This window comes from Lissotriton helveticus, assembly GCF_964261635.1.
Source record: "Lissotriton helveticus chromosome 1_1 unlocalized genomic scaffold, aLisHel1.1 SUPER_1_unloc_17, whole genome shotgun sequence".
NCBI lineage: Eukaryota > Metazoa > Chordata > Amphibia > Caudata > Salamandridae > Lissotriton > Lissotriton helveticus.
The window spans coordinates 2,177,524-2,187,341 of NW_027611656.1; the positions used below are offsets into that span (position 1 = coordinate 2,177,524).

General features: G+C 46.0%; 1 protein-coding gene across 2 annotated transcripts in view; it reads right to left on the reverse strand.

The window, feature by feature from the left end:
• Positions 1 to 9,818, reverse strand: part of LOC144805647 (uncharacterized) — a 435,707-nt gene that overhangs the window by 32,181 nt on the left and 393,708 nt on the right. The gene's annotated exons all lie outside the window — the stretch shown is intronic.

The following is a 9,818-nucleotide window of genomic DNA, read 5'->3' on the forward strand; positions in this document are numbered from 1 at the left end:
AACATCCTGAAAAGTAGCTCTCACTTTCTGAACCACTAGTGTAAAATTCAGGGTATAGGGAGATCGTTTTGTTCTCGAAGCGGATAGGGGCATTCTCCCTTGCAGCACGTAGTATCGTGTCCCGGTCCTCATATTTCAGAATGCATGCTATTAGTGGTCTGGGTGGTGCTCCCACACTACAGAGATCCGTCAGACCCTCCTTCGCTACATGTTCTCGCAGCCAGTTTTCCACAGATTGGGTGGGATTACACCCCTCAGTCTTTTCCTGAATTCCCAGTATGCGGACATTATTTCTGCATGATCTCCCTTCGGCATCATCCACCCTGTCTTGATGCCCCCATAGGTTACGTTGTAGTTGTTCCATTTGGGAAGTATGCATAGTTTGTTGCGGGATCAAATCATCTAGAGCAAGTTTGTTGGATTTTACCTCATCTGCCAGTTTGTTGTGGTCCGAGATTGAGGCTAGTAGATAGCGACCCTATTTGCATTTCAATCGCCGTACGTGAATCTCTGATTTCTAATAGTATTAAGCCCAGCTTATCAGTGTGTTGTTCAGCTCCCATGAGCGGTACCACAGCAGTATCAAAACCATGTGACTGATCCGCGCTCGTTGTAGTATGTGTGTCATCAGATGTAGGGGGGTTGCCTGTCTGACCCTGGAGCGACCCATGATGTAGAGGAGCGGCAACCCCATACAACAACTCCCTCCGGAACCACAAGCGGGGAATCCTACCCTAGCTCCACTTACTGTAGCTTAGAGTAAGGCAGCAGCACTCACCATCCAAGCCAGACTGCACTGGAATGTATGCAGGCCTGGGGGTCACAATCCCAGCTATATTCTAGGACACTGCACCAGGGAGGCGTCAGATAACTGATGGCCGCACACACAGGAGCCGCACCAAGTCCCTGTAGATACACCCATGTGTTGGAGACAGTCTTGCCGTACAGTGATGGTGCGGTAGCATGCGCTCGCAGGGCAACAGCGCAGTCAGAAGACCTCCTCCGATACAAACTGGTGCTCCCGGGCCCCAGAAATGTTTGCTGTTGGCCACCTCGTCAGATCTTGAAGGCGATATTAGCAGCTAGTTGTTGCGCAGTGGTGATGCAGGGACAGTTCCTCTTTGTATCACCTTCGCGGGGCCTGCATGGGGTTCTGACAGTCACCTCACCGCATTGAGTCTCACAGCCAACAGTGACACAGCCTTACTCTTCATCAGAGGTGAGACTGTCTCCAGTCCCCAGAAATGCACAGCAAAACGCCACTTTGGGCTGTACCTATTTACGAACATTATTTTTTACTTATTCCACATTTTATCCATAGTAATCCAAAACATTTATCGTCAGTATTCCAAAATTTTCCACAGACAAGAAAACGCACTTCGTGTACACGTATATTTCCAAGTTTCTACCATTCTCATGGTGTCGCTAGGACTTTAACCAAGAATATGACGAAAACGTGAATTCATTCCAGGCAGTATTTATTGTCACATAACCCAATGCATTTCGGGCATTCAGCCCTTCTTCGGGGGTCACGGTAAATTATAAAAATGCAACAAGATTACCAAACTGTTTACCCCTATTGATACATTTTTCATTATCTGAACATGTCCAACCACATTTATCTCTTACTTCTCATAGGAAAGACATCACAATATACCCTAAATAAATCTACACATGTTGACACAAAAAGTACAGTCTCAGACTCGAACCCCTATTATGTGCACATTACTTCATGCTGCGTTATCGCGCTGAGCCACCCCTTTTCCTAATGACATACGCCCTTCTTTTCTTAACTCAGCTTACAATTTTTGCAATGCACTGACAGAATGCGTAAAAATCATGTTTATCAAACAGTATTAACTCTGCGTTATGTGCCATAGACATATAGCCTCAAGTCTAACAAGAAAACGAACAGTAAATCTTATCTTTAACACATTTTAAACTAGCAGTGTTTAACCTAGGTAACCTCATCTAGGAGCCATTAGAAAAGCCCCATGTCCATTCTATTCGTGAATAAAACTGTTCTCCTGTCTTACACATACCTGCCATCCCAACGTTAACAGCTACATTGCCTCACTGCTGAAAAGAGAGTTACCATACCACACGTTCTCCCTATCTTTTTGAACAACATGTGTTACGCTCCGATTGGTCCAAATTGGACGAAAGTTCCCACCCTCTTTCACCTGGCAAAATGATTGCACCTGAGATCTGTGCTTCCACTAAACTACATCTCCCACAATTCCAAAGTCCCATGTGTAGTTAACTCAACTAAAAAAGACATCTATAATCACAGAAGTAAAGATTACATTAATCCAACAATGCTTATTGAAATCATGCTATTTATGTCTCATTCTCACAAGCGGGGAATCCTACCCTAGCTCCACTTACTGTAGCTTAGAGTCGGGCAGCAGCACTCACCATCCAAGCCAGACTGCACTGGAATGTATGCAGGCCTGGGGGTCACAATCCCAGCTATATTCTAGGACACTGCACCAGGGAGGCGTCAGATAACTGATGGCCGCACACACAGGAGCCGCACCAAGTCCCTGTAGATACTCCCATGTGTTGGAGACAGTCTTGCCGTACAGTGATGGTGCGGTGGCATGCGCTCGCAGGGCAACAGCGCAGTCAGAAGACCTCCTCCGATACAAACTGGTGCTCCCGGGCCCCAGAAATGTTTGCTGTTGGCCACCTCGTCAGATCTTGAAGGCGATATTAGCAGCTAGTTGTTGCGCAGTGGCGATGCAGGGACAGTTCCTCTTTGTATCACCTTCGCGGGGCCTGCATGGGGTTCTGACAGTCACCTCACCGCATTGAGTCTCACAGCCAACAGTGACACAGCCTTACTCTTTGCCACCACTGCAGCGTGACCATCCAGCCACCATGTAGTGCCCCAGCGCAGCGGCAACACCTAAATTTTCCTCCACATCGCGGTGTTGGTCTGCGGGGTAATCCAAAGCTCTCCACGCAGCGTGAGTGTCCGGTACCCAGGCAATAAGTCTGCAAGGTATCACCGCTAGGCCGCAAGTTTTGTGTTTCCGCAGCAGGAGCACAAGGCTATGGCGCACTAGGAAACAGTACTGCTACGCGTCCTCCCCGCCCAATAGAGGTCGAAGATATCCCCATTTGGGAGGGCAGGTTTGATAAACAGGTGAGGAGGCTGAATATATTTTCAAAAAGTACATTTTTTATTATCAGGGATGGGTTTGGTAATTTGCTCAGAGTGTATATCCTCCTGTTCTTCTCCAAATTTGCTCTTGGTTGAGCTGGACGGGGATTCTGAGGGAGATGTTCCCGGCTCCTCCTCGGTCTTGATGGTGTCTCGCCGGAGGCTCATAGGAGAGGAGAGAAAAGAGAGCCGTCAATCACTCTGTTTAGGGAGGTATTATGGTTCTACCAGTCACCACACCTTGGAGTGCGTAGGGGTCCGATGCAAGGGTTTCCTCAGATTCAGTCTCACTAAGGAAAAGTGCTTTAAACAATAGGGAATATCGTGCCATAACGGTCCTTAGTTGGAAACATGCTGAGAAAGGGAAAAGAAGGTGACAACAACACTCAGTGCCCACACGGTAAAGTGTTGATTCTGCAGGGAATGTAAGTGACGTTCCACACAGAGTACTTCTGAGGCTGTGTCCTCAATTTCACTACCCGTGCCCTCTATTGTGTATGCCTCCCTCCTCCCGCTTACCCTCCCCTTAGCCCCCCGAGACGCTTGCTACTCACCAGCACTGCCGCAACTCTCCTGAGTTGCGGCTGCTCTCCAGCATATTCCAGTGGGCACCACTACTCCTCACTCCACCGCTCGTCAGGATCTTCGTCTCTTCCACTGGCGTCCTCGTCTTCCACGTCGTCCTCGTCGGGTCCTCCACAGTCTCCGTCTTCCTCCGCCTTCAATCTCGCTTCCTATCCGCAATTGGTCCAAGACGCCTCCTTGTCTCGACCTCCTTTCATTGGAGCGTGGAAACAGCTTCCGGGTTCGACTTCGCCCACTTCCGGCCTCGTTTCGTATTCCCTCTGTGAAGAGACAGTATACGGGGATGCTTGTTGGCTATTCGAGTTGGCCCTCAGGTTCCGAAATGCACTTCGCTGATTTTGGAAATCGGAATGTTCTTTCCATGGAGAGCCGAAGGTGAGCCCTGCGTTCTGTTTCTCACATCCCCTTTCCCTTGCTGTCTTTCTACTAGGGGTCTGTTTTGGGGGAAATCTAGGCTGGTGATCTACATTCCCCTGTTTGCTTCCTTTCCGCTGTTTTGTTTGGAATCAATATGGTTGTAACGACAAAAACCATCTCAGGACTCTCTCATTTTTGCCTTTATTCCTGGCCAGCCATTCTAGAGGGGCAAGATCTGTGTATAAGGTAAATTCCTGACCCTAAAGATAATATCTCAGAATGTATGTGGCCCACTTGATGGCTAGAGCTTCTTTTTCTCTGGTGGCATAATTCTCTTCTCTTGGAAAAAGCTTATGTTTTATATATAGTATGGTCCTTTCACCCTGGGGTGTTTCTTGTGAAAGGACAGCCCCTAATCCCTGATCTGAGGCGTAGGTTTGAAGGACACCTTCAAGAGAATAGTCAGGACTAGCTAATACAGTATCAGATGTAAGAGATGTTTTCAGGGACTCAAAAGCCTGTACAATTTCGTAGTTGGGTGTCTTAGCATTTCCTCTGTTTTGACAGTTTTTTGGAGCAGGTTAGTCAAAGGATCTGCGATTTGAATAAACCGGCGATAGTACCCGAACAACCCCAGGAAAACCCAAGATCTTTCTTGGTTTGTGGTAAAGGTATCTGGGAAATGGCAGACCGTTTAGAGTTTTGTGGTCTTATTACTCCTTCCCCTAATAGATACCAGAGGTATCGAACGGTCTGGGCTGCTAGATGACTTTTAGATGGATTAATTTTGAGACCATATTGCCCTAAGGTCTGTACCACCTGGTAGAGATGTAATAAGTGTTGTTACCAGGTATCACTATAAATAATTATGTCATCAATATATGCCCCAGCATATCTCTCATGGGGTTGTAGTACTATATTCATAGCTCTCTGAAATGTGTCTGAAGCCCCTGCAACCCAAAGGGTAGCACTTTAAACTGATATAACCCATCAAGGGTAGATAAGGCTATCTTTTCTCTACCCTGCTCCCTCAGGGGTATCTGCCAATACTCTTTACACAAATCCAGTGTACTGATATATTTAGCCTGCATGATTCTCTCAACCATTTCATCCACCCTGGGAAGTGGGTATGTATCAAATTCAGAGATCTTGTTGACTTCTCTGAAATCAATACAAAATCGTATCCAGCCATCTGGCTTCGGCACAAGAACAATGGGTGAGTTCCATTCACTCACAGAGGGTTTGATTATGTCCATCTGCAATATCTTTTGGATTTCATCTCTAATGGTCTGGCGACGAGCCTCAGGGATACGGTAGGGCCTAAGGCGTACCCGTTTCCCAGTGGGAGTTTTTATAGAATGTTCAAAGAGCGTGGTCCTACCAGGAGATGAAGAGAAAGTATCTTGAAAAGGATTTAGTACTTTTGACAGATTACATCGTAGTACAGGTGGAAGACAGGGGTCTATACACTGGCTAAACAAGGGAGTGTGTGCTTCCGTCGTATTCACATCTGCTGGCAAGGGTCCCTCTCATTTCTTTAGAAAATTCACATGATAGATTTGAGAGGTATGTCTGGCCGGATCAGTTTCAACCCGGTAGGTCATAGGAGTGACCTTCTCAACGATAGTATAGGGACCCTGCCTTTGCTCCAACAACTGATGATCTGATGAAGCCATCATTAGTAACACTGAGTCACCAACTTCAAAAGACCTTTCCTTAGTCCCCTTGTCGTATTGGCCCTTCTGTGCTATCTGAGCTTCCTCACGATAGCCCTGATTTGTCCCAGGTGGGTACGTAAATTAGAGACATTCTGTCAGTGACTTGGTATCATTTGGTTCTGTTTCCCATCTCTCTTGGGCCATCTCTAGAAAGGTACGTGGTTTATGACCATGTAACAGCTCAAAGGGAGAGTACCATGTACTTTTTTGTTCTTTGCATCTAATGGCGAATAATGACAGGGGTAACATGTCCTCGCATTTCCTGGACTCCAAAGCTAGGAGTTTCTTGAGGGTGGTTTTAATAGTGGCATTGTATCTTTCAACTAACACATCTGTCTGGGGATGATAGGCAGCTGTCCTGATTTGTTTGACCCCTAACTGCACACAGACTTGCTTCATAAATTGGGACACAAAGGGAGTCCCTTGATCGGTCAAGATCTCTTTTGTGAATCCCACCCTTGAAGAAAACGTTATCATGGCCTTGGCTATGTTAGAGGCATCCAGTCTGCGTAAGGGTATGGCTTCTGGAAAACGGGTGGTGTAGTCTACCATAACAAGAGCATAACAACATCCACTGCGGGAAGGTAACAAAGGACCTATTATGTCCATACCTATTCGACTGAAGGGTTATATTTATTTATTTAATTTATTTAAGCAATTTGTAGAGTGTGCAAATACCCGTGGGTGTCTCGGCGCTATGGACGGAAGAGGCAGTAGTCAAATGGTGTGCTGCTCATTGGTTGAAAAGCTAGGTTTTTATAAGATTCCTGAAGGCCGGTAGAGTTGGGCAAGATTTAATTTGCTGAGGTAGGGTGTACCACAGTCTGGCCGGGGCAACAGTGAAACTTTTGTCGCCCCAGAAGACCTTATTTGTGCGTAAAATCATGAGGAGGTTGGCAGTTGAGGATCGTAAGGTTTCTTGTGGGTGGTTTTATTATGGGAAGTGGTTGAAGGGGTGCTGTGGGAGGATGGTATCTGTCATTTTTTTGGCGTACCGGGCATTCTCTGCAGTATACTTTTACATGCTGGTATATGCCAGGCCAATAAAACCGTTGCATGATCTGTTTTTCAGTTTTGTCTGCCCCAAAATGTCCCCAATAAGTGGGTGTGGGCTAGATACATAATTTTTCCCTGAATGGACCAGGGATCAATAGCTGGGGGTTCTGAGTGGGGCTCCCTTTTCTATACAACAACAGCTTTTTCTTAAAGAAATATGGACCTACGTGGTATGGGTCTTTGTCCTATAGGGCCTAGTTCCAACACCGGATCTTCCCTTTGTGCCGCAAGGAAATTTCTATCGGTTTCCCAGGGGTTCTCATCTTGTGGAACGGGCAAAACCAATGGAACCTTGCCTTTTTCTGCCCTCCTTTGTTTTCTACTCTTCCTAGTTTTTGATGGTGGTCACCCCTTGTCTGTATTCCTGTGAAAAAGGTGCTGTGGCCCACCATTCTTCTTCTTTGAGTTTAGTGCAGTGCAACAACTGAGATAACTTTGGGTAATCGTTTCTGAGTATAGCTTGTTCTGGTAACGGGGTATAAGTCCAACAGTTAAAGTGGTTCCTGGGTCATGGGGGTGTTGTATTTGTACTTGTGCCGTGGGGTACGGTTTGGTGTCATCATGAACACAACATATAGCTACAGTTCCATCAATCGGGCCAAGGCGGGATCGCAGGTCTTGAGTTCGGACTATGCTGTGTAGGCATCCCATATCAGCCAGAGCTGTCACGGGGTGTCCATTCACTGATACTGTACAGCGATAGGGAGGTGATTTTTTTTCTGAAGGGGAGCAATAGTAGTTGCGGGCCATACCTATTTCCATGGGGTCTTCCTTTTGGGGGACAAAACCGGGCAATATGTCTCATCCCTCCACACTGGAAACATTGAGGACCCATAGTAGGAGGTCTGATAATAGAGGTTCTGGGAATTATGGTTACAGGTTTGGACTTCTTTGCTAGGGTTGGACGGAGCTGACGATTTACTCCTGTGCCTCCTGTTTTCCCTGTTGACTCCTCTCACTCTTTTTGAATCTCTTGAGCTCTGTTGTAGGCACTAGCAATCTCTACGGCAGTTTCCAGGGTCAGATTAGCCTGTTGACGCGCCCACCTCTGAATGGGCGGATGAAGTGAGGACAAAAATTGCTCCAAATATATTTTGGCCATGATCCCATCTTTATCTGTAGTGACTGGTTTTAACCAGCGATCCGCCATATCTTTTACCGTACAAGGCTTGAGGTGTCTCTTGGAGTCCTTCCTTCATTTGTCGTAGTTTTAGCCGGTAGGTCTCGTCATCTACACCCAACCTCTCCATGATGCACCTCTTTATATCAGCATAAGGAGCTACCTCTTGAACTGTAGCAGCCTGGTAGGCTGCTTGTAAGTCACCAGACAGCAGAGGTCCCAAGTACTGGACCCATTTATCAAGGGGCCAAGATGCTGCCATGGCCATCCTTTCAAAATTATTGAAAAAATAGTCAGGGTCTTCTCTACTCATGTACCGTTGTACCCCAGGGCCTCTCACTCTCTGAGCAGGACAGGCAGGACCTTTGGAAAGACTATGGCAGTTTCCTCCAGGCAGTCAGGTTGAAATTCAGTTATTTCAAGTCCCTACACCACTGGCACTGGACGTTGGAGTGTGTCTATAAAGCACATACTGCAGACTATTCCACATGCTGCAGGTGCAGACGGTGTGACGCAGTTGCCTGTGACATTTTGCATTTCCTGCGGACTGTATAGCACTTTGTGCTGCTACGGCTCCATTTGGGATACCTTGATGACCAACCTAGGGCTGGCACCGCAATTAATGGCCCGTCTGGCCTTGCTTCACAAAATGTCAATATTCCAGAATTTAACACACCATGGTAAGAGTTTCTGGCTACGGCCTTCGTAGTGGGAGTTGGCTTTTTGGGGGGTGACCATGGGGCCTGGCACCCTGACTTTTCTCTCCTGTTCCCACGTCCCTTTCCCTCGTGTTTCCCCTCGTCCTCCTTCCCTGATAATCTGCAGGATCTTCTGGGCTACATCACCTCTATCTGGACGGGTTATGTTATTTATTGTTTTTCCGGTTATCAATGTCTTCTCACAAGTTCTAGTTTACACAGTATCTTGGACTCTGCTGAATCGATAAACTTTCATACCTGTTATATGCTCATTGTATATGAAAAATCAATAGAGAAATGAGGTATTAAACAAAGACACAGGGAGTGTTGTCACTTAACATTTGACTTTGATAGTACCAAAGGAAGAAACATTACTGAATTTATAGACATGATGAGAACACATGTAAAGTGATACGATTGACAACCAAGTCTCACTAAAATAGACATTCAATTTAACATTCTACTGAACTGTGTACAGTACTCATGGTGAAATATGAGGAAGGTTTTGCCAACAAAATGTGGGACAGAGGGTCTGCTCTCTGATGAATATTCATGTGTGAAGTTCTAGTTAATCCCCATATTTTGGAAGAATGAGCCAGGTTTGAGTGAGACTTCAGACTGACTTCCAAATATGTTAGTGTCACTCTTGATGAGTGAGGCTTGAGGGCTCTGATGAATGCACGTCTGAATTAATGTTGCTGTCGAGGTACTCAAGGCTGCTTGCATGACAATGCCACAAAGAGTTGACGCACTCATTAATCAATGGTGTATTGATGACGAGTGTACTATGATATAAGGGCCTATGTGAAGGAGTACAATATTTTCGAGTAGTGAAATGCCCCTCCCCTGTTCTTCAGACCAGTAACTCCCACTCATTTCTATGATACAATGCAAACTGTGTGAGAAATTTCTGGTTCATACTTGGTTGTCCTATCTTAGGAAATAAATGTTTCAAAGATATATTGCTTTATTTTTGTCAATGAATCTTTGTTGAGAGAGGATGGTGGTTACTGTAAACAAAAAAACAAAGCCTGCAAGAGACCGCTATCTTAATATTTTAGGAGACAGTTGTGCTCTTAAACCAGAAACTCCAAACCTAATTAGGGCCTACATTT